Raw genomic sequence first — 25,263 nt, forward strand, 5'->3', positions numbered from 1 at the left:
TAAATGGAATTTTTCAGCTTGAGACCTTTTGAGATTGGCACTTTCCACTCAGTATTATGGCTTCTAATTCATCCCATTCTATGAAAGATGTATACTTTGTAAAAACATTCATCTACTGTAGGACATTTTTCCTTTTTCTAGGTTATGGCTACTACAAATAAAGCTGCAAAATAACCATGTACAAAAGCTCATTCTCTTAACTCAATTTTCCACAAGCTCTTTGAAGTTCCTGCATATCTCTCAAGCTCACACTTACTGATCCTGTGTATTTGGAGCAATTGTTCAAGCTCTCCAGATGTTTACAACTATTGTGCTCCCCCTGGATCCTATTTCCTCAAGAAAAATACATAGAAACCTTCCAAATGAGGCAAGTACGAGTTATTTGCAAGAACTTCCAGGAGGGATACCTCATTTCCACAATGAGAACAACCCCATTAGTGAAGCGGTTTGAAACTGGTCTCTGATTTCAGCAGAAGTCAGATGTAACGCTCGTTCTGCTCTGGAAACCCAGGGAACCCGTCTAAATTTATCAGCCGAGTTGTCATGGACAATCGTGTAGCCCTCGGTTTTCTCTTAGCCAGTCAAGAAGTTTGTCCCTTGGCCAACACTTTGGTTGCACCTATCTAAATACAGCAGAGTAAATAGTACAGTCTATGGCTAACTAAAAGACAAAGCCATCTGGCTCTCATAGGTGGAATATGAGACATATTTTCATTGCCTGGGTTTTATAATCTGTACCCTTAGCTTCAAGCCCCATTATAAAGTCTAACAATCACTTTGCTTCTGATAATTGCCTGTGTTATGCTTGACTGATGTTTCCCGTCCATAGTCTCAAATGCTTGTGTGCAGCCAGTCACACCAGAAGTTGAACAACTCATCCTATAACAGATGGAAGAGGAAAGATTAACCCTGGATCAACCATAGACTACACTCAGGGATCATTTATCTGTATTTAAACAGTATTAACCTGGCAATGGTGAAACAGTGGGTATCATTATTAGTGTTCTGTGGCCTGCCTTTTCTTGACCCTTGGCTGAAAGGTAGGTATAAGAAAGAAAAAAGGAAGGAAGGAAAGAGGGAGGGAGGGAGGAAAGAAATAGCTCCTAATATTCAGAGCAGGCTTGATTCTTATGGCCAGACACATTAGTCTCCTGCTAGACATAAATAGTCTCACAAGTTCATTCTGAACCACAATAATATGACAAAAATCAAAGCCACTTCATAATTGTGTCTAAGCACAGGCAAAAAAAAAAAAAAAGTCGCTTTACCTCTTTACCTCTCACCAAAAAACAAACACCCCCTTTCTCAGCCAAACAATCACAACTTTATCCTCCTCTGGTCTCCTCTCCCTTCAGGTAAGATTTACTGAGACATGCAAACTACTCCTGCTATCTGATGATGTCCAGTCTAGAGTGTACCCTACTTCCTTAGACCCTCTCCCCAGTCACCCAACCAAAGTCAAATCACAGAACGGGTTCATTCTCCCATCCTCTGTCTGAGATACCCCAAGGTCCCCCATCAAGCATGTCCTCCTTGAATGCAACAAGAATGAGTGATAAACCCAGCTTGTTCTACAGGTGCATTGCTGGTGCTGCCCAAGCCATCACAGGGACAGCCATAGCAAAGGTGCTGTTTTAGGAAGAATCATCTGGAAATAAGTTGTGAGATGAGCCAACAAAAGAGGCAAGGTAGGAAACAATTGTTCTCATTTATGAGTAAAGAGAAAGGATTCATGCAAAGACTATAGTTACAGGAATAAAGCTGGAGGGGAAATCCCAAGAGACATTTTGGAGCAAGAACCAGCAGGAGTTGGCCAATTATCATGAGTTTATTTGTGCAGCCAGTGCATGCCAGGTGCACAGCACTGTCAAGACAGCCAAGTCCTTTCTAAGTTGCTCACATCCCGACAAGGGAGGATGATAACAAAGGCTATTTGGGCAGGTGAAAGAGGGGATGGTACCGGGACAGAGTTAAACAAAAAGGTGATGATGGCAGCTTTTGGCTAGGGAGGGTCACTCTGCGGTGATGAGCACCTCAGAGAGAAGCTGCAGCTGGCCCAACAGAGAGCAAGAATGAGTGTTTCAGGCAGAGGGAACATCAGACCCTGAGACCCAGAAAATGACCAGCAGAAGGCTCGGCTGTCCAGTGGAGAGTGAAGGGGACAGCGTCCCAAAATTGGAAGGGACACAGTGCCGTGATGCCAAGGTGAGAATTTTGCTAAGGAAGGGCCACCAGATCTCACGGGTTCAGATTTCTTCACCTCAAATTGCTCTGCCTCCTTGCTTTCTCTGTTCTGCTGCCTTTTCTAAGTGCCCTTCTTGTGTCTGGGAGGGTTTCTGAGCAGTGGTGTCCTAGTCCCAAGGTCACAGAGGGGCCAGCTTCCAACCTTTTTGTGGCTCTTAAATTGGGCAAATTCTTGATCTTTGAGTCAGCCTTTGAAATTAAATTTCCTGTGCAGGAATTTGCAAATGACTCTTAAGAAAAACCCGTGTGTGCATAATGGCCTAGCCACTGGTGTTCTTACACAATTACAGCACTGACCTCCAGAAACACCTGAAGTTTGGCTGAGTGTGACCTGGTCATGTCTGCAAGTGAGACTGAAGTGAGCGTTTAACCCAGTGTTTAGGATGCAGGATGTGGGGCCGGGCTGTGGCGCAGGAGGTTAATCCTCCGCCTGTGGCGCTGGCGTCCCATCTGGGTACCCGTTCTAGTCCTGGCTGCTCCTCTTCCAATCCAGCTCTCTGCTGTGGCCCGGGAGGGCAGTGGAGGATGGCCCAAGTCCTTGGACCCCTACACCTGTGTGGGAGACCCCAAGGAGGCTCCTGGCTCCTGGCTTCAGATCAGCGTAGCTCCGGCCGTTGCGGCCATCTGGGGAGTGAACCAGTGGACAGAAGACCTTTCTGTCTCTCCCTCTCACTGTCTGTAACTCTACCTCTCGAATAAATAAATAATATCTTTAAAAAAAAAAAAAAAGGATGCAGGATGTGACACTCAGGTCCCACACCATGGTGCATGTATTCAAATCCTGGCTCTGGCTTCTGACTCCAGCTTCCTGCTAACATAGACCCTGGGAGGCAGCGGTGATGGCTCAAGTCACTGGGTCCCCACCACCAACCTGGGAGGCCTGGATTAAGCTCCTGGCTCCTGGCCATGACAGGCACTTGGGGGAGTAAGCCAGTGAGTGGGAGTGTTTTTCCCTCTCTCTAAAATAAATATATGAATAATAAAAATGAGTCCAAACAGTGCTTCTAAATAATTTCTTTTTCCATAGCAAACATTTCTTGCTGGTCATTTTCCCACGAGAGATTTGTCATTTGCCTGAATTGTTGCATATTCTGATATACTCTGTTGGTGGTTTTTTTGTTTTATTTATTGTTTTTTCCCTTCAAGATAAATGTGCTACTTTCCATTTTGGAATCTGTCTTCACATTGGTTGCTTGGTTGTTTATTTCCTATTTTTTCAAGGCTCACTCATATCTCTGCTTATTTGCTGTGCACCCTTGAGACAGTAATAGCTGAGCTTGGTGTTTTGCTTAGCTGAAATGTATTCTGCTGGCTAATAATCATTTTTACTATCACTACCCTTTGCCTCAGTCTTCTGAACATCAGCTGTTGTTTCCAGACATAATACTCTTGTTTTCGGTGCGTCTCCACTCTCTCCCTCTGTGAGTAGGGAAAATGTCTTTTTAAAAATCTGGTCTTTCTTTATCCCTTTTGTGCTCTGAGCCCTTTACTTCCCTATGTGATAATATTTGATGTCTTGTGTATATGGTTAAAAAGCCTGTGATTATGAATGCTGCTTGCAATATTAAGCCTCTTGATTTTTTTAATCTTTCCCTGATTAAACTCATATAATGATTAATTCTGCTTGTCTCTCATAATTCCCTTATCTTTATTCTTTATTCTGGCTTCCTCGTATCTTAAAAAAAAAAAAAAAAAAAAAAAAAAAGACCCGAAACAAAAGCTCTCTCTATTGTTCTGTCTTTAGTTGAATGTATTTCTGTGACCATTTTAGCTTTAAAGATTGTATGAAATAAATTGTCTTATTTTGAATATTTCAGTATTTCATGGTATAATAATCATTTCAATTTATTTTGCTTTTTTGTTTTTAAACCGTTGCAATTAAGGTTTTCATAGAATTCTGGAGCTGAGGAAAGCATTGTTGACCATAACCCTTTCATTTTGTAAACCAGGACCCTGAGGCCCAGAGAAGTTAAACTATTGGTCCAAAATTAAGCAGCTCATTAGTGGTAAACCCAGAACCAGAAACCTGGTCCATGACTTCCTGCCGATGCTCTTTCTACAACAGAACTGCGTTTCCAGTTAAAGTGTCAGTTACACTTGAATACCAGCAGCACAAGTCACCATGCACATCATGTGAACGTATTTTTCCCGCCTCAGTATTCACACTTGAAACACCCACACAAGGGAAGTCTTCCAACAAAACACAGAAGCAGGCTCCACCTTTTTTTAAAAATATTTATTTATTTGAAAGTTAGAGTTACACAGAGGAGGAGAGGCAGAGAGAGAGAGAGAGGTCTTTCATCCGCTGGTTCACTCCCAAGATGGCCGCAACGGCCGGAGCTGTGCCAATCCAAAGTCAGGAGCCAGGAGCTTCTTCTGGGTCTCCCACACAGGTGCAGGGGCCCAAGGATTTGGGCCATCTTCTACTGCTTTACCAGGCCATAGCAGAGAGCTGGATCAGAAGTGGAGCTGGACTCGAACCAGCGCCCATATGGGATGCCGGCACTGCAGTTGGCAGCTTTACCCACTACACCACAGCACCGTCCCCTGTGCTTACTTTTAATGCAGAAATTTGTCCCTCACGTGGCACATGCTCCTTTGGAGTACACTTGTCAGCCTCTCCCGCTTAGCCCAGAATTCGGGCAGTTGGGACCTTTTCTTTGGTTTTCTCGCTGTTCTGGTGAATGGGGCAAAAAGGATGTGGGGGTAAACTAGTCTAGGTCCTTCTGTAGCTTTTTTTTTTTTAATTTTTTAATTAATTAATTAATTTATTTATTTTGACAGGCAGAGTGGACAGTGAGAGAGAGAGACAGAGAGAAAGGTCTTCCTTTGCCATTGGTTCACCCTCCAGTGGCCGCCACGGCTGGCGCGCTGCAGCCGGCACACCGCGCTGATCCAATGGCAGGAGCCAGGTGCTTCTCCTGGTCTCCCATGGGGTGCAGGGCCCAAGCACTTGGGCCATCCTCCACTGCACTCCCTGGCCACAGCAGAGAGCTGGCCTGGAAGAGGGGCAACCAGGACAGAATCCGGCGCCCCGACCGGGACTAGAACCCCGGGGTGCTGGCGCCGCAAGGCGGAGGATTAGCCTAGTGAGCAGCGGCGTCAGCCCTTCTGTAACTTTTCTCCACTTCATGGGACATGGCCACTCCTGGAGATGGATTCTGCTAAAGCCTCACAAATGGAAATTTGCTTGTCCCCAAGAAAGTTGAGTTGAGAGGTGTAGGTTCTAAGCTGGGGCCTTGGTTCTTTGTGATGTCCGCAGGGAGGGGTGGACAGCTTTAAGTCTCCATAGAAAGTTTGATTAACCTTCCAGATCAGCGAAACACACATCTTCTGTGTTAGTGCCATTTGGCTGCAATGTTAGGTCAAGCAGGAGAGAGAAATGCACTCTGAGGACACGGGCCTGTGGTGTAGAGCTGAGGGCAGACATGAGATGGGGCTGGGGAGACACAGGAAGGAGTCTCTCCACCTTCTACCATTTTGCTCCAAGAATCCACTGTAAAAGTCTGCACTGGAGGCCGGCGTCGTCGCTCACTAGGCTAATCCTCTACCTGCGGTGCCAGCACACCGGGTTCTAGTCCTGGTTGGGGTGCCAGATTCTGTCCCGGTTGCACCTCTTCCAGGCCAGCTCTCTGCTATGGCCCGGGAGTGCAGTGGACAATGGCCCAAGTCTTTGGGCCCTGCACCCGCATGGGAGACCAGGATAAGTACCTGGCTCCTGGCTTCGGATCAGCGCAATGCGCCGGCTGTGGTGGCCATTGGAGGTTGAACCAACAGCAAAGGAAGACCTTTCTCTCTGTTTCTCTCTCTCACTGTCCACTCTGCCTGTCAAAAAAAAAAAAAAAAAAAAAAAAAAAAAAAAAGAAAGAAAGAAGAAGAAGAAGAAGAAAAGAAAAAAAAAAGTCTGCACTGGCCTGAGTTCATGCAGAATCCCCAAAGTTACAAGTCACATGGAAACACCTTCTCTCTGTTCCAGTTCTAAATTCTCTAGAAAGCAAGTCATGTGTGAGTCCAGCATCCACCTGATCGAAGAATAAATGTACATAAGGGGGTATGGCCTGAAATTCAGACACACCCATTCACGTTGTCCAATTTTAAATGGTGACTGCACACTTTGACTTTTTCCAGGTTGGGGCCAAGTGGTACTATTCCCAGGTAACTCTCAAATCAAATACACTGCTTTACATGTGAGAAGAAGAATCAAAGAATGAGAGGAGGAAGGCAGGAAGGAAACATTCACTGTGACAGATCACTGATCTATCTCAGCCAGAAGTCCCTGGATTACCTAGGGTAAGCTCTATGGATGATCCTGACCTGACCAAACTATGAAAATATGCATTTATTAAATTAAAAAAAATCACACAAGGAAGCTGGCTGTTAAAACTCTGCATTAAACACACATTATTTTCTCTGTCCCTTTCCAAACATCACAAAACTAACTATAAATGAAAATTTTAATTAAAGGGACTTAAATACACAAGGAAAGGAGAATGAAAATGGAGAGATGTCAACAAAAAATTTGGAAGCTGGAAACCTGAAGGCTTGGGGGACATACTTGGCTGAAGAGGAGAAACTGAAAGTTAAGTACCTCTGGGGGGAAGAAGGAGAAACAACCCAAGGCCCTCCAGGAGTTGAAGGCACCCAATGCCTCTGGAATTAGGAATGAGGGTACAAGTAGAACCAAGAGGCTTGGTTGCAAGCCAGCTCCTCTGCACTCTCTCATTTTTGTACATAGCAGTACCCTTCTTCTGGTTGTTCAGGTTAAAAATACGAAGTTTCTTCCACCCTAAACCCTACATGCAACCTATCAGCAAAACCTTTGACTTTATCTTAAAATCATCTTGTGGCATGGCAGCTCAAGCCACTGCTTACGACGCTGACATGTCATATGGGCGCTGGTTCGAGTTCTGGCTGCTCCACTTTCAATCCAGTTCTCTGCCAATGCTTCTGGGAAAGCAGAGGAAGATGCCCCAAATGATTGGGATGCAATCCATGTGGGAGACTCAGATGGGGTCCCAAGATCTTTGCTTTGGCCTGGTCCAGCCCAGGACTTTGTGGCTATTTGGGGAGTGAAACAGCAGGTGGAAGATCTCTCTGTGTCTCTCCCCTTCTCTTTCTGTCACTCTGCCTTTCAAACAGATAATCCTAAAAAGAAAAGGAAGGAAGGAAGGAAGGAAGGAAGGAAGGAAGGAAGGAAGGAAGGAAGGAAGGAAGGAAGGAAAGAAGGAAGGAAGGAAGGAAGGAAGGAAGGAAGGAAGGAAGGAAGGAAGGAAGGAAGGAAAGCATTCTTAAAGTCTACTTCTACTACCTCCCGCAGTAAGCAAGCTAGACAAAATGCTGTCACCTCTGACCTGGATCCATCTACTTCCTCCCCTCTCATATTCTATTGTGTCAATCAAGATTTTTGTCCCCTCCTCTCTGAAGGGCTTGTCCAAGTTCCTAGTGACATCCTCATTGTCTAGGCTAATAGCCATTCTGAGTCCTTAACGTAGTGAGTTATCAGCAGCGTGTCTCTCAGTTGATCTTCCATCCTTGAAGCACTCCCTGCTTTGGTTTTCATACCATTGCCCTCTTTTCCTTCTCCGTTGATTTCACTGACAGCACACAGTCCCAAACCTCCTTTGCTGTGTCCCCATTGCCTCAGCAACACGTAGATATAGGTGTGCTCCAAATCTTGATCATTACGCGTGTTCTCTCTCTACCCGTTCCTTAGTTGATTGTATCCAACTGCATGATATTATTTTATTTATTTATTTATTTTTTAAAGATTTATTTACTTGAAAGTTAGAGTTACACACAGAGAGAAGGAGAGGCAGAGAGAGAGAGAGAGAGTGAAAGAGAGAGAGAGGGAAGTCTTCCATCTGCTGGTTCACTACCTGGATAGCCACAACAGCCAGAGCTTCACCAATCCAAAGCCAGGAGCCAGGAGCTTTTTCGGGGTCTCCCATGTAGGTTCAGGTGCCCAAGCACTTGGGCCATCTTCTACTGCTTTTCCAGGCCATATCTGGGTGCTGGATCAGATGTAGAGCAGCCGGGGCTTGAACCAGTGCCAAATGGGATGCCAGAGCTGCAGGCGAGGCTTAACCTACTACATCACAGCACTGGCCCTAGGGATTTTATTTTATTTTATTTTATTTTATTTTATTTTATTTATTTTTTTAAGTAAAGTCAACCACGGGGCAGGCATTTCACACAGCATTTAAGTTGCTGCTTAGGACAGCCGCATCCCTTACTGGAGTGCCTGACTGGACTCCCAGGGATTCTGTTTCGGATCCAGCTTGCTAAAGCACACTCCATGAATCAGTAGATAACGGCTCAAGTGCTTGGGGTCCTGCCACTCATGTGGGAGACCAAGATCAAGTTCCTTTCACCTCACTGTCCCCAGTGCCTGGAATGCTGCTGCTGTCTGGGAGACCTGCATAGCCTCATCCCAGCTTGAAGGGCTTTCCTTGGCTAAATGTGAGACAATTTGTTCATAAAAAGAATACGGTAGGGGCTGGCGCTGTGGCGCAGTGGGTTAACGCCCTGGCCTGAAACACCGGCATCCCATATGGATACTGGTTCAAGTTTTGGCTGCTCCACTTGCGATCCAGCTCTCTGCTATGGCCTGGGATAGCAGTAGAGGATGGCCCAAGTCCTTGGGCCCCTGCACCCACGTGGGAGACCCGGAGGAAGCTTCTGACTCCTGACTTATTGGCGCAGCTCTGGCCATTGTGGCCATCTGGGGAGTGAACCAGCGGATGGAAGACCTCTCTCTCTCTGTCTCTACCTCTCTCTCTAATTGTCTTTCAAATAAAAATAAAATAAAACTTAAAAAAATGTGGTAATTGATTGCAGGATTCTAATCAATAAATGAAAACCTATCCGTACAATTGGATTTTTAAGGAAAAAAGAATAGAGAACGAGCTCATTTACCACTATTGAAGCAATTGCCTTTATTTTTAAGGAGAAATTAGAGTTTATCCTAGTTGGTAAACTGGGATTCTTCTCGGAAGAATTGCAGGTAATAAAAACAGAAGGAATGATGTGATTGGTTAAACATCCCTTACAGTCCAATAAAATGGTTGATTCAGGCCTGGATCACCAGTAGGTGAAAGGATTGTTGAAGAGGATAATCTCTTGGTAAAAAATCACTGCTACACAGCTTACATGGTGGGAAATGTAGCTTAAGAATGTAACCTGGGGCTAGGGCTGTGGTGTAGCAGGTAAAGCCACCACCTGCAGTGCCGGCATCCCATACAGGCGCCAGTTTGAGACCCGGCTTCTCCACTTCCCGTCCAGCTCTCTGCTGTGGCCTGGGAAAGCAGCAGAAGACAGCCCAAGTCCTTGGGCCCCTGCACCCACATGGGAGACCCAGAAACAGCTCCTGGCTCCCGGCTTCAGATAGGTACAGCTCTGGCCGTTGTGGCCAGTTGGGAAGTGAGCCAGTGAATGGAAGGCCTCTCTCTCTCTCTCTCTGCATCTCTTTCTCTTTGTATGTAACTCTTTCAAATAAATAAATACTTTTTAAAAAATGTTGCTTTCCATTGTAGTGATCCCACTTAGTATGGCAAGAACCTGTGGCAAGGATAGAGTGTGAAGTATCCAGCAGTATGTAGGCACATTCTCGCCAAAGTGGAATGGAAAATGAGGGTGAGGCTATCCAACCTGGTTATGAAGTATGAGAAGTGGTATGTTGTCCAGTTGGTTCACATATTCCATTAGTAAGGCCATTATTCCTGATGATGGTTGTTTAAGAATGAAATTAAGGGGCCAGTGCAGTGGGTGGTTAAATTATTGCCTCCTGCAAGTTCATCCCATTTGGACGCGGGTTCAAGTCCCAGCTGCTCCACTTTCGATCCAGCTCCCTGCTAATGCACCTGGGAAAGCAGTAGAGGATGGCCCAAGTCCTTGGGCCTCTACACCCATGTAGGAAACCAGGATGAAGCTCTTACCTGGCCCAGCCCTTGCTTTTGAGGCCATTTGGGGAGTAAACCAGCAATGGAAGACCCCCCCCAACCATGTGTGTGTGTGTGTGTGTGTGCTCTGCCTCTCAAATAAATAAGTAAATCTTAAAAAGAGAAATTAAAATACTTTGGCCTTCAATGTATGTGTATTATCTTCTTCAATCAGTTACCAGGTTGTAATAAACAGAACTGTTGGGCATTTCTTTTGGGTTACAGATGCTGTGGAAAATCACATGTCAATGGGAGCTTGGCAATTGGGCGGCAGCTTTATCTGCTACACCACAGCGCTAGCTCCTTAAGAGCTCTTCATTTCTTTTCTCTCTCTCTTTTTTTTATTTGACAGGTAGAGTTATAGACAGACGAGAGAGAGAGAGAGAGAGAGAGTCAGTCTTCCTTCCGTTGGTTCACCCTCCAAATGGCCGCTGTGGCCGGCGCACCCCACTGATCCGAAGGCAGGAGCCAGGTGCTTCTCCTGGTCTCCCATGGGGTGCAGGGCCCAAGCACTTGGGCCATCCTCCACTGCCTTCCCGGGCCACAGCAGAGAGCTGGCCTGGAAGAGGAGCAACCGGGACAGAATTCGGCGCCCTAACCGGGACAGAACCCGGCGCCCATATGGGATGCCGGAAGTGAGCCATGGTGCCGGCCCTGAGCTCTTCATTTCTTATTATCACCACTCATTCATTCGAAATCCAGTTTTGCCAATTTTTTAATGGAAATACTACCATTTAGAAATTACCCTTAAATAAAATACACCCCGAATTCAGAGGGTTGCCACTGGTTTTCGGGGCCATCTCAGCATACGACCTCCTGGTGTTGGCAGCTTGTGGGAAACCTGTTGAAAATCCACTCTTGTTTGAAATTGTGACGTCTCAGAACAGTAGCAGGAGTGTGCTGGGTTAGCGATGAGAATACTGAAGCCGAAGTAGTTTCACCAAGGGCTGTAAAATGGCAAAATAAAACGGAAGCAATGGGGCGGGGGAAGGGAGCCAAAAGCAGTCTGAATATTTGCGCCTCCCCAGGGCGCGCGTCCCTGGCAAACTCCTCCGGAGTATCTGAGGCGAAGGAAAGTGCGGCACGGACACCGGCTTCCCCTCGCGCACGGCGAGCAACGACAAACCCGCACGGCCGACGCGGGGACGCGGTCCTGACGGCGCGCTGTTTGTAGAAAGCCCCAGATCAGAACTGTTCACGCAGCCGTGACGAGCCACGCACGCGAGTTTTCCTCTTTTTATCAGAAGACCGCTCTCCCGTGTAACCCCAAGACCGCGTGTGGGACGGAACCCCTGCCCTCGTGTGACAAAATCCAGGCCCCACGCGGGACGCGTGGTCTCCCGCAGGACGGAGCATGGCGTCCGCGCCCTGCGGGAGACCGCGCGAGTCCCCCAGAGCCCGCGGCCGAGCCGTGTGGGCCGAGTCTCCATGGCGCCCCGACCAGGCGCGCGTCAGAGCGCGTGCCTCTCTCCCGCCGCTAGATGTCGCTGTGAATCAAAGGCTCGTGCCGGGGGCCCGGCTTGAGACAGCACCAGGGTTTCAAGTCCCCGGACTTGTGTCCTCCCGTCCTGGGGAGCCCCGAGTCAACAGAGGACGCCCCCACCCCCGAGGGCCCGCGACCACAACTGGACGCGCGGCGGTGACAGCGCGCAGGGCGGAAGGCGCGATGCGGAGGCGGACCCACGCTGCCCCCGCCAGCGAGACGGTCACGTGTCGCCCAGGCGCTGCCCCCTGCGGGCGGCGGCGCGAGAGGAGGGCGGGGCCGGGAGGGGCGGGCTGCCGCGCCGCGCCAGGCGTCCCGGTTGCCCCCGCCGCGCGCGCGCGCGTGCGCGTGTGTGCGCGAGCCGAGCGCGTGCGCCGCGCGGGGTGAGTGCGCGTTGGTGGGGGTGGGGGACGCGGCTGGTAGGCTGCGCGCGCGTGCGCGCACTGGGCCGGCCGCCGCAGCTGGGGCGGGGCGGGGCGGAACTGCAGCGCGCGCGCCCGCCGGGGGGGAGGGGCAGGTGGCGCCGGCGCGCGTCAGCGCGCGCGGGCCGACCGCCGCGAGTGTGGGGGGAGCGTGGACCGCGGCGCGGCGGCGTGACTGCTTTCCCGCGGCGAGGACACTGTGCGGCGGCGCAGCCCCGGGGCCCGCGAAGCCGGAGCAGGCGGCCGCGTCCGGGCATGGTGGTGTGGGGCAACGCGGAAGGTGAGCGACCCCCGGCCGGCGGCGGGGTGGGGGAGGGGCAGGGCCGGACACGAGTCGCCGGAGCCGGCCGCAGAGACGCGCCTGGCGGCTGCGGGCCTCCTCAAGCCCGGCGGGGCGGGGGAGGGGCGCGCCGGCCGCGGGGCCCGCAGCCCCGTGCGTCCCTCGCGCGGCCTGCGGCTGCCCCGCGGCTCCCGCTCCCGCGCCGGAGCTGCCGGGTTATGTAACGCGTGACCTCCGCTTCCCCGCCGCCATGGCGCGGCCGGCCCCGGCGCCCGCACACGACCGCTCCGTCGGCCCCGCGCGCCCGCGGCCCTCCCCGCGCGTCCCGCCGGCGGACACCTCCCCGCGCCGCAAACTCGTCGCTGCTGCCCCTGCTGTCGCGCCGGCGCCCGGCCGGCCCTTCCGTCCCGCGCCATTCATTCGTGCGCGTTTGCGGGCGTCCGCAGAGCGCTGTCGGGGACCGGCGCTGGCCCGCAGGCCCCCGCGCGGGGTCCCGGACCCCGTCGGGGAAATACCCCCGGACAGTTTTTGGGCACTCCTGGCTTGTCCGTCCCCTCACGTGCTGGGCGCCTTTGCCGCGGCCCCCGCAGCCGCCGCCGCGGTGCAGCCGGTGCGTGTGCACTGCGCGCTCTGCGTGTGCCCAGTTTGTGAACGGGTCTCCTTGCTAACAGCTCTCAGGGCGCGGATTCTGTCTTTCATCTGTTTAGCCCTGTTTTATGGTAAACAATACATTTCTGTTAAGAGGTTTTTTTTTTTAAAGGCATGGGAGTCACTTTTTAGGATTCATGTCTGTGAAGGCTCAAGTAGAAAATAATGTTTCGAGATAAAGTGCTTGTGTAGGGTCTCTCCATGCCCCCCGCCCCTAACTTCATAAGAGAGAAAGAAAGAGACCTGCGCTCCCAGGTGCAGCCTAGTCGCTAAAGTTACAGGGGTCGCATGGGAGGTGTGTTTTGATAGCCCCGCTTTCTTTTGACAGCTGCTGTAATAGAAAGACGAGAACTTCAGAATTAGATGTGGGTTTGAATTCTGGTTTTGCCACTTATTAGCCATGTGACCTTGGACCAGGTTACTGGTATCTTTGATTTTTTTTTTTTCTCATTTATAAAATGAGAACTTAAGTTCCCACTTTGGGTAGCTGAGGATTAAGTGAATTCTTCAATGTAAGGCATCTAGTGAGACCGTGGTATATAGTGGGTGTGCAATAAATCCATATTCCCATCGTCATACTTCCTTACTGAAATCCACAGTTAGAAGGAACCAAGGTGTTCTAGAGGGGAAGTGTGAGAGGAAAGCTAACCGGAAGAGAAAAGCCGCACTCTTGTTTGCATCCGCATGAATACCCGAACAAGTCCTAGACTGGGATATCCCTGGTTCATTCTGCCTTTCAAGAATGTGTATGTGTGGCATATTGTAAATCACAGGGTAGATTAAACAAAACGTTTAAGAATGAAGAGGGGCCTTTGTAGCGGGTAAAGCTGGTATCCCCTTACGGGTGCTGGTTCTTGTCCCAGCTGCTCCAGTTCCACTCTAGCTCCCTGCTAATGACTTAGGAAAAGCAGCAGCAGATGGCTCAGGTATTTGGGCCCCTGCCACCAGCATAGGAGACCTGGATTTAGCTCCTGGCTCCTGGCTTCAGCCTGGCCCAGCCCTGGTTGATGGCGTCCATCTGGGGAGTGAACCAGCAGATGAAGGAACTTGGTCTCCCCCTCTCTCTGTAACTCTGACTTTGAGATTCATAAATAAATCTTTAGTTAACATGGATATTAATTGCTACTAAAGAATAATTTTTTTCCCAATGCAACTCAGAAGGAGGTGGGAGGGGAATGAAGGATGTTAAAAAGTCTTTTTCAGAGGCAATGAATTTGCAGGCCCTTTGAGTATCTAATCTACTTGTCAGCTGCACGTGAATCCTAGTCTACTTCCCCAGTATTTCTTGCTGGACCTGGTGAAACAGTGGCTTTGCTGGAGGTGGTATTCCTTATGGCTGACTACCCCACATGAGAATCAGTGTGATCTTTTGAAAGCTAACTCAGATTGTTTCTAGCTCGGAGTCTCCTGAAAGCTTCCTGTTAACATTGCATCCAGTCCCTTACCCCAACCCATCTGGACGTGAGGTGATTGGGCACCTGCTGACTTCCATCCCTCATCTCCTCCCACATGACTCATCTCTACTCTGGTCTTTCCTTGGATATTAGACTTGCTGTTCCCTTAGCTGGACCACTCCTGCCTCAAGGTGGTCTTGGCTCTTGCCAGTGCAGCTTCAGTTTGCTGCCCAAATGTCACCTGAGAGAGGCCCTCCCTGGTCCCTAAAGGAGAAGAAGCCAGCCCCCCTCTATCACTTTTGATTCTTTGTTTATAAGTAGGTGAAGATACAGTATTTTATTATTTATTGATTTCCTCTCATCCCCATACTACTCTGATCCCAGGCCTCTTCCCAATTAGAGGACGGTGGCCTGATTTGTTCCCAGCTCTGTCTTCAGTTCTTAGAGCTGTGCCTGATAGGTAACAGGCTCTCAGTAGAACTTGTTAAGTGAATAAGTGGTGTAGTGGATTTGAACGTTGGCTCTGCAATCAGTCATATCCTGGCTCCTAACATTTACTGTTTGTGTGTCCCTGGGCATGTTAGTAATTTGGTGCTTTTCTTGTCTGTAAGGTGACTGTAATACCTATCTTGTAGGCTTACAGTGAGTCATTGGGTTAATCGTAAAGTGCTTACGATGCAGTTTTTTATAATATTTATTTGCGAGGCAGAGTTACAGAGAGGGAGATGCAGAGAGAGAGAGGTCTTCCATCGGCTGGTTCACTCCCCAAATGGCTGCAACGGCAAGAGCTGAGCTGATCCGAAGCTAGGAGTTTTTTCCGGGTCTCCCACACTGGTGCAGGGGCCCAAGGACTTGGCCATCTTCTACTGCTTTCCCAGGCCTTAGCAGAGAGCTGGATGAGAAGTGGAGCATCCGGAACTCAAACCGGCGCCCATATCTGCTATGCCACAGTGCTGGCCCTGTTTTTTATACTTTTAAAAGATGATTTGAAATTGGAGTATTAGGACTTTCAAATAAATAAAAATCAAAACAGAGAGTAGAGGCAGAGAGAGAGAGGTCTTCCATTCGATGGTTCACTCCCCTGATGGCCGGAGCTGCGCCAATCCGAAGCCAGGAGCTTCTTCTGGGTCTCCCACGTGGGTGCAGGGCCCCAAGGACTTGGTCATCTTCTCTGCTTTCCCAGGCCATAGCAGAGAGCTGGATCGGAAGGGGAGTAGCCGGGTTTGAACTGGTGCCCGTATGGGATGCCGGTGCTTCAGGCCAGGGCAGTAACCCGCTGTGCCACAGCGCTGGTCCCAGGACTCTTGTTTTGGTGTGTTTGGCACAGCGGTTGAGATACCACTTGGGACAGCCATGTCTCATGTCTTTTAATTCTAGTGTCCTACTGATGCAGACTCTGGGAGGCAGCAGAGATGGTCGCTGGTCCCTGTCATCCACATGGAATGCCTGCATTGAGTTTCTGGCTCCTTGACTTTGGGGATTTAGGAAGTGAACTAGTAAATGGAAGGTTGATTGTCTCTTTAATTCTCTACTTTTTAGATAGTAATAATAAAAATAATTTGTTTTGATGTAAGATAAACATGACTAATTGAGTTTTTGAAAATAATTTATTTGTTTGAGAGCGTTACAGACAGGGAGAAGAGGAGACAGGCAGAAAGGTCTTCCACTGCTTTCTCAGGCCATAGCAGAGAGCTGGATCTGAAGAGGAACATCAGGCACAGGAACCCGGCGCTCATATAGGATGCCAGCATTTGCAGAGGCTTAACCTACTACGGCACAGCGCTGGCCCTAATTGAGCTTTGCATTACCTTTTTTGCTGAATTTTTGTTGGCTACCAGAATTATATTTATGGAAGTCATTTATAAAATAAATAGATTTATAGGTGTCTAGAACAAATTAAAAAATAAACTGCTGAGAATAGTGACCTGTATTTGGTCTTAATGTGTAAGTCAGGTTTTTTATTCTTCGATCTGTGGAAGATGCTAAGAGTGATTATCTCAATAGGCACCCGCCAGAGTGTCTTTCATATAGTTCCCTTTGAAGTTCGACTGCAGATACGATTGTGGTGATGAAAAGACTTGCTGGAGGCTTCCTGTCTTTAGACAGAAAAATCCTTGAAGATCTAGTTAAAGTATGAATCTTGTGGTATTTTGGAAGGAAGAAATATTTTATTATGTTTAGTATGTTTCTGCCACCTTTCATTATGGGTATCTCTCCCCACCCCCCAAAAATTGTATTTAATTCTTAATTGGAGTTTAAAGTAGCCTGGTTATATCTTCCTTTTCCTTTTGTTTCTTAGTGTGATTTTTTTTTTTAGCAGTTACAGAAATAGGAGAGGAAAGAATTGATGGAGACGAATAATGACTTTGAAATGATAGATATTTTGTGCTATTGCAGCTTTGTATTCTTATAAATTAAGATTATGCCCGTGACAATTACACTTGCATAAAACCAGTTATTTTTACTTGGTCCTAGGAACATTATGCTTTTTTTATTTTTCAGTCTGAACTTTAACAAGTAGTAAGATCCTAAAATCTTTGCATTAAACTTAAGAAATTTCAAAATACTGCTTCTAACATTGGTTCCAAAACTTAATAAAATTGCTAAATTATTAAAATGTACTGTATGCCATGGTCTTTGCTAAGTGCATTGTCTTATTTAGTATTCACAACCACCATGTAAAATAGGCAGAGTTATAAAGAAATAGATTTAGAGACATGATGTTACTTGGCTGGTCATATGGGTAAAAAAGGTCCCAGGATTTCAACCTAGTTCTAGTTGATTCTGTAACTCAAGGTCATGACCAATGTGCTATGGAACACAGTAAAAACAAGGTTTCATTTTACCATAAAGAGCATGTGTTCCTCTTAACTGCTGGCAATTTCATCATTATTTATGGCTAAGATTTTTAACAGATTTAACTACCATTACTGTACTTAAATGGCTGTGTATTTTTTAAGTGTGAAACATTTTAATAGGCTGATACGTAAAATCATTTATGGTTTTTCATTTTTATTAACAAGTCATTGAAATAACTCAAAGCATTATCTGTAATGGTATATCAGCCTTGTAGTTTGAAAAGGTTTTCTGTAAAATATGTGATATCAGATTTAAGAAAACAAATGTCTAAGATAGCAAATAGTCAAAATTGTTAATGATGCATTTCTGCTGATTTTTGGGCAAATATTATCTTTACTCCTTTTTTTTTTTTAATTTATTTATTTGAAAGTCAGAGTTACATAGAAGGAGAGGCAAAGAGAGACAGAGACAGAGAAAAAGGTCTTCCATCCGCTAGTTCACTCCCCAGTTGACCCCAATGGCTGGAGCTGCGCCAGTCTGGAGACAGGAGCTTCATCCAGGTCTCCCACATGGGTGCAGGAGCCTAAGAACTTGGGCTGTCTTGTCTGCTTTCCCAGGCCATAGCAGAGAGCTGGATCATAAGTGGAGCTGCTGGAATTTGACCCGGCGCCCATGTGGGATGCCAGCAGTGCAGGCGGCGGCTTTACCTGCTAAGATCATTTTTTTTTTCCTGCTTCACTAAGCTGTCCCATACATCACCCAGGGAAAGACCAACACCTAGTAACTCAGAAAATTGAATAATGGGACGATACATTCTTGTAAAATTGTGATTTAGGCTTTAATAGAAAAAATTCTTGTTCTCTGTTTATAATATAATGCAGTTGGAAATTGGGCTTTTTCTCATGTAGGCAAGTAGCTGTCTTAGCCACATAGGATAGCTTGAGAAATATTTTAAAGGCCAGTGGAGTTTCCATGGCTTTATGTTTGAATTAAAAAGATTAGGTATGGATGGGCAGAAAATTTGATTGTTGTATGAATAGTTTGTGGTCAACCCAGTATATGAGTAACCAGAATGTTAGTTAAAAGCTTACGGGCTTCGGTATTCCTAATCTCACACACAAGTCTAAAATAACCCTTATGGAGATTAGTCAGAAAGCAGTGGCTGCATTTTTGTATTCTCTAAACCCCATTGTTCTTACATTTGTGATTACTAACAGTAGACCTAATTTTTCTTCTATACACTAGTCTGAATTATGTAGTTGAAATTTTGACTTAGATTCCTTGCTCTTTAATTTTAAAGATTTACTTACTTATTTGAAAAACCGAGTTACAAAGGGAGAAGTGGAGAGAGACTGTCCATCTGCTGTTCGCTCCCCAAATGGCTGCAATGACCAGGGATGGGACAGGCCGAATCCAAGAGCTTCTTCCAGGTCTCCTGCATGGGTGCAGGGGCCTAAGCACTTGGGACATCTTCTGTGCTTTTTCAGGCTTATTAGCAGAGAGCTGGGTTGGAAGTGGAGCATCTAGGACTCAGATGGCATACCTGCATTGCAGGTGGCCACTTAGCCCTCTACGCTACAACATCAACTCTTAGATTCCTTGCTATTTTAAATGCTTTTCATAAAATGCAAAATTTTATGCTTATAATAAGCAGCTGTACTTCTTGAGGACTTGTTAACTCTTCATTTCAAGCATTTTTGTTCAGTTATTTAAGCTGAAACAATACTGAATTTTAAAAATACTTACATGATAATTATTTAGTATTTTAGAATAACACTTCCACCCCAGAAAGATTTGTTTTTACCTTTTGTAATCCTTTGTACCCTAAAGAGTGCTTTCATTCAGTTTTTTGTTGTTGTTGTTTAATTCTCATTGGAATCCTAGGAAGAGAAATAGGGCAGTGTATCCTCCTTTGTGATTGTGAAGTGTGGCTGAACTGACAGTCACCCTTCTGATCACATAGTTTGCCTTTCCAGCATGGCCAGCCATCATCCTGAAACTGGGAGCCTCACTGGGAGTAACCCTATTAACATAAACTCAGGTGTTTAGTCAAGGGGCCTAGTGTGGGTAACAAGGACACTCCTACCGTTTGGGAAATTGCAAGTGTTGAGTCTTCCATGAACCAGGGACAAAAGCCAGATTCCCACCATTAGCACAGACACTTAGCCAACTTGTGTCTGCTGAAACCAGTAGTAGGGGTAGTAGCTGGGTGATCAGTGGAACAGGTTGCATTTGAATTTAGATCACGGGATTGCCCTTTTTTGAGAAAATATTTTCCTTTACTAATATATTTCAAAATTAGGTTGATACTCTTTTTTTTTTTTTTTTTGACAGGCAGAGTTAGAGAGACAGAAAGGTCTTCCTTCCATTGGTTCACCCCCCAAATGGCTGCTACTAAAAACAAATCCCTTTGAGTAACTGCAATTAAAAATATGGTTGGGGATGACTTTTGGCCTAGCAGTTAAGATGCCTGCATCCCATACTGGAATGCCTGGGTTTGGTTTCCACCTCTGGTTCCAGATCCCAGCTTCCCACTGTTGCAGACCCTTGCAGGCAACAGTGACAGCTCAAGTAACTGGATTCCTGCTACCCACATAGGAAACCTAGAATGAGTTCGGCTGAAGCTCAGCCCTAGCCTTTTAGGCCTTTTCTGGAGTGGACTAGCAGATGGGAGCTGTGGTTAGTTGTCTCTCAAATAAATAAATTAAGAACAACAACAACAACAAATGCAAACACACTCTTTTCTGGACCTGCAATTAGGTCTGTCTTTCACAAGTCCATACATTAAATGTAACTGCAAGTAAACACGAAGGGAAAATGTTTCAGAAGCTGCCATTGCTTCTGCACTCTTCTCTTGCTTCCTAACAAGAATTCTCTATATTTTGGCCGGTGCCGCGCCTCACTAGGCTAATCCTCCGCCTAGCGGCGCCGGCACACCAGGTTCTAGTCCCGGTCGGGGCACCGGATTCTGTCCCGGTTGCCCCTCTTCCAGGCCAGCCCTCTGCTGTGGCCCTGGAGTGCAGTGGAGGATGGCCCAGGTGCTTGGGCCCTGCACCCCATGGGAGACCAGGAAAAGCACCTGGCTCCTGGCTCCTGCATTGGATCAGCGCGGTGCGCCGGCCACATCGCGCTGGCCGCAGCAGCCATTGGAGGGTGAACCAACAGCAAAGGAAGACCTTTCTCTCTGTCTCTCTCTCTCATTGTCCACTCTGCCTGTCAAAAAAAAAAAAAAAAAAAAGAATTCTCTATATTTTTAAAACAAATGCCATTTAAAACATGATACTCTAAAGAGATGCTGTATTCTTTAAGATAGCCATATTTGTGGGGAACAATCCGGACTAGACTGAGTTACTGGAATTAAGACTTATTCTATGCATCTGCTCTCCCACAATATGGCGCTGGGAGAGAAGAAAACAGCTTCTACACAGGTGCCTCCAGTTCAACCAATAAACTGTAGGACTCGCTCCTGATTGGAGGAGAGCAGCGTACTCGGCGTGTGGGTAGCCGAGTTGGGATTGGTGGAGGAGGACTATAAAGGAGGAGAGAGACGGCATGCACCAGGAACATCTAAGGGGAACATCTAGCTGAAGGAACACCTGTGCAGCCCCCGAGAAGAGCCGGCCGGCGGTGTGCCGCTCCCCTGCGGAAGTGGGGAATGTGGCTAGGGGGAACTGCCCTTCCACGGAGGTGGAAGGGATAGTAGCCAACCCGGGAAGAACCAGCAGCAAACCCGGGGAGGGCCGAGCAGACGAAAGAACAGTGCAGGGTCTTGTGTCGTTCCTCCATGAAGAGGGGGAGCGACATAATGGTGCCGTGACTCGGATTAGGAAACCTAGGACAGATAGGAAACCTAGGAGGGAAGAAACGGGAAGAAGCAGGAAAATACCGGAGAGAGAGACTAGCGAAGAGCCTAGGGGAAAGCCGGACGAGAAAGGTGCCGGAAGAAGCTATTGAAAGCCTAGGCATAGACTCGGATATGGACTGTGGGAAAGAAGTTAGGATTGAAAGCGAAAGTGAAAGCTTTCATAGACTCGGATGCGGACTATGGCGGGGAAGCTAGGAGATTGAAAGCAAAAGTGAAACCTGGAGGAGGCTTGGACTCGGATACGGACTGTGGGGAGTAGCCAGGAGAAATGAGAGGAATATTGTTGGAAGAAAACTTAAGGAAACATACCGGGTAGAGAAAAATGTTAGGGAGGATGAAGCCGCGAGTGCAGGCCGAGGCGGAGATATAAGCCACCTTGGAATTCTTCAAGTCACCCCGGGGAGCAAGAGGCGAAGATCTGGAACCAGAGGCAGAGACGTGGGCCGCCAGGTTGGAATTCGCCAGGTTAGTCCGGGGAACTTGGACTGAATGCCGGTGGTGGCGGAAACATTCGCGGAAGCCGCCGCATGCAGAGAGCACGGGGCGTGAATAGATAGGGAACGCGGGGCTGGCGCAAGGCCGTGGTGCGGGCGCGAAGTGCGTGGAGACCGCGGAGCGTGCGCGCAGAGCCGGGAACCCGCCGGCGGGGCGAGGCGCCGGGAAGCCGCGCAGAGCCGGGAAGCTGCCGCGGGGCGAGGTGCCGAGAAGCAGCCTCGGGGCGAGCGCCGCCGGGAAACCGCGAGGATAAGAGAAGCCGCGGGAAGTTTAGAAGTAAAATGAGAGAAATAGGAATGCTGGAAGATAGAAGTAAAATGGGAGAAATAGGAATGCCCGGAGATAGAGAAATAGAGAAATAGAAAGGCCTCCCCTCAACATGGCAATGAGAAAGCTTGGATTCGGTCTGCCTGATTAAGGCGATAAGCACCAGCAAGCAGCTCGACCAGAGTATGAGCTGCAGGTCACCGAAGATAGGCACGAACCAACACTAATAAGTCTCCCCCACAATTCGGCAATGAGAAGGCTTGGATTCGGTTTGCCTGATTGTTAGGGCTTGTAAGCCCCTGCAGGCAGAGCAGAGCATGCGCTGCAGGGCACCGAACACAGGCACGCATCAGCGCCTAAAAACCTCCTTACAACATGGCGAAGAGAGGACCCGGATTCGGTTTGCCTGATAGGACGTGTAAGAACCTGTGGCAACTCTAGCAAGTAGAGCAGAGTGTGTGCTGCAGGACACCGAAGACAGGCGCGTATCAACGCCAAAAAATAAAAAGAAAGGGGGATCTGTGGGGAACAATCCGGACTAGACTGAGTTACTGGAATTAAGACTTATTCTATGCATCTGCTCTCCCACAATATGGCGCTGGGAGAGAAGAAAACAGCTTCTACACAGGTGCCTCCAGTTCAACCAATAAACTGTAGGACTCGCTCCTGATTGGAGGAGAGCAGCGTACTCGGCGTGTGGGCAGCCGAGTTGGGATTGGTGGAGGAGGACTATAAAGGAGGAGAGAGACGGCATGCACCAGGAACATCTAAGGGGAACATCTAGCTGAAGGAACACCTGTGCAGCCCCCGAGAAGAGCCGGCCGGCGGTGTGCCGCTCCCCTGCGGAAGTGGGGAATGTGGCTAGGGGGAACTGCCCTTCCACGGAGGTGGAAGGGATAGTAGCCAACCCGGGAAGAACCAGCAGCAAACCCGGGGAGGGCCGAGCAGACGAAAGAACAGCGCAGGGTCCTGTGTCATTCCTCCATGAAGAGGGGGAGCGACAATATTAATTAATATGCACTGTAATAATTTAGCACATTATATTTTCACTAATAGACTCTGAGAATCATGCCGTTAATCCCAAGAGAATGTAGTCTTCAAGTGACAATCAGAAGATTTTTCTGTTGGGAATAAAAAACTTGCAAGAATACTAACTTCCAACATCATGAACTTGAACACTATTAGAAACTCAAGTGCTGTAATACAAAGTTTCTAAAACAAAGTCACTACTCTAAGGACAGATTATTAATACTTCCACTCCAATTTCTAGCCCATCTATAAAAATCTTACTATATTAGTTTTCTTTCACTTAAGAGTAGTAAACAACTATCTATGTCTAAAAACACAAGGTCAAAAAGATGGACCCAAAATCAAATTTTTTCACAGCCAAGTTACTGAACTCTTAAAATACCATTTTTGGTATATAGCTTAAACCCTACCTACCAAATTTATGTCAACAAAATATGACTCAAATGAGTATCAAGCGGCCAGCGCCGCGGCTCACTAGACTAATCCTCTGCTTGTGGCGCCAGCACTCCAGATTCTAGTCCCATTTGGGGCGCCAGTTCTGTCCCGGTTGCTCCTCTCCCAGTCCAGCTCTCTGCTGTGGCCCAGGAAGGCAGTGGAGGATGGCCCAGGTGCTTGGGCCCTGCACCCGCGTGGGAGACCAGGAGGAAGCACCTGGCTCCTGGCTTTGGATCGGTGCAACACCGGCTGTAGCGGCCATTTGGCGGGGTGAGCCAACGGAAGGAAGACCTTTCTCTCTGTCTCCCTCACTGTCTATAACTCTTCCTGTCAAAAAAAAAAAAAAAAAAAAAAGTACAAGATTAGAAATTGTCGGGTCCAGCTCTATCTACATACAAGTACTAAGAGCTGATTGATAATGACTTGCTTAGAAAGTCAGCAGCAGATTTGGTACTCTTACATCTCTACTTCTTGTGACTACAGACTAGTTGGAGTTTGTCTTGATGAAGCCTCTTTGTAGGGTCTTCCTTAGTCCTTGTGTTATATGTATGGTTGCTGCTCATACCCAGATATGTGCTAGATTACCTAGTGAAGAAGCATGTTTTGTTGAATTATTTTAAGCTAGTTCAATAAGAGTGTTCTTTCTTTTTCTTTTTTTTTTTTTTCTTTTTGATTAAGGATTTGTTTTATTTACTGGAAAGGCAGAATTACAGAGACAAGGAGAGACAAAGATCTTCCATCTGCTGGTTCACTTCTCAAATGGCCACAATGGCCAGGGCTGGGCCAGACAGAAGCTAGGAGATTCATCTGGATCACCCACATGCAGAGGCCCAAGCACTTGTACCATCTTTTGCTGCTTTCCCAGGAACGTTATCAGGGAGCTGGATTGGAAGTGGAGTAGCTGGAATTCCAACTGGTACCCCTATGGGATGCCAGCACTGCAGATGGTGGCCTTACCCTGCTGTGCCACAGTGCTGGCCCTGGTGTGTTCTTAGCGTCTTCAACAATTTATTTATTTTTAAAGATTTATTTATTTATTTGAAAGGCAGAGGCTGACAGAGACCCCCTCCATCCGCAGGCTCTCCCCAGATGGCCGAAATGGCCCGCACTATGCTAGTCCAAAGTAAGGAGCCTCCTCCAGGTCTCCTACGTGGGTGCAGGGACCCAAGCACTTGGGCCATCTTCTGCTTTCCCAGGCCACAGCAGAGAGCTGGATTGGAAGCAGAGTGGCCAGGACGTGAACCGGTGCCCTCATGGGATGCCGGCGCTGCTTTACCTGCTGTGCCATAGTGCTGGCCCCTCAACAATTTATATAGATACCCTTGTTGTTTTCTCCATTGAAAATTTGGAAACATAATTTTGTAAAAGATAACTGATTTTGTACCCAATAAACTAGCAGTGTAACTGCTAGTTACACTGCTGGTTGGCTTCTCTACCCTAGAAGGCAATGGCATGCAAAATAAGTAGGACTTGGCCTCCTCACTCTAAAAAAAGCTCTTTGTTAAAAGAACTAAGGAATTGTAGGATATTACTAGTGGTGTGTTTACTTAATTATTTGAGAAACAGAGGGAGGGAAGACACAGAGAGCTCCATTCCCCAAATACTTGCAACAGCCAGGACTGTGCCTGGCTGAAACCAGGATTGGGGAAATCTGGGTCTCCCACATGGGTGGCAGGGATCACTTGAGCCATTGGCCCCGCCTCCTGGAGTCTACTTTAGCAGAAAGCTGGAATCAGAAGCCAGAGCTCAGACTGAGACCCTTGTACTCTGATACAGGATGCTGGCATTTAACCTCTATGCCAAATGCTTGTCCCAGAGGTGTGTTTTAAATAATGGAAGTTAATGTCAAAAATTTAAAAACGATGAAAGAAAATAGTCAGCAGGTGAATTTTTTGAAAAAAATTATTTGAAAAACAGAATTACACAGAGAAGGAGAGTCAGAGAGAGAGAGAGAGATTGATCTTC

At 47.6% G+C, this 25,263-nt stretch overlaps 1 protein-coding gene across 23 annotated transcripts in view; it reads left to right on the forward strand.

Annotated features, from left to right (window-relative positions):
* The first annotated feature begins 11,938 nt into the window (after positions 1-11,938).
* The window catches only part of REV1 (REV1 DNA directed polymerase), a 95,018-nt gene continuing 81,693 nt past the window's right edge, over positions 11,939-25,263 (forward strand). For 4 of the 23 annotated variants that reach the window (XM_051842644.3, XM_051842645.3, XM_051842646.3 and 1 more), the window contains exon 1: positions 12,177-12,366. The gene's annotated coding sequence lies outside the window, so the exon portion shown is untranslated. Of the gene's footprint in view, positions 12,048-12,176; positions 12,367-25,263 lie in introns of those variants that run through there. The other 19 variants (XR_016229161.1, XM_008253431.5, XM_070068727.2 and 16 more) reach the window with 13 other exon arrangements.

The sequence above is a fragment of the Oryctolagus cuniculus genome, chromosome 2 (assembly GCF_051225735.1).
Source record: "Oryctolagus cuniculus isolate XC-2025 breed Fujian yellow rabbit chromosome 2, ASM5122573v1, whole genome shotgun sequence".
Lineage (NCBI taxonomy): Eukaryota > Metazoa > Chordata > Mammalia > Lagomorpha > Leporidae > Oryctolagus > Oryctolagus cuniculus.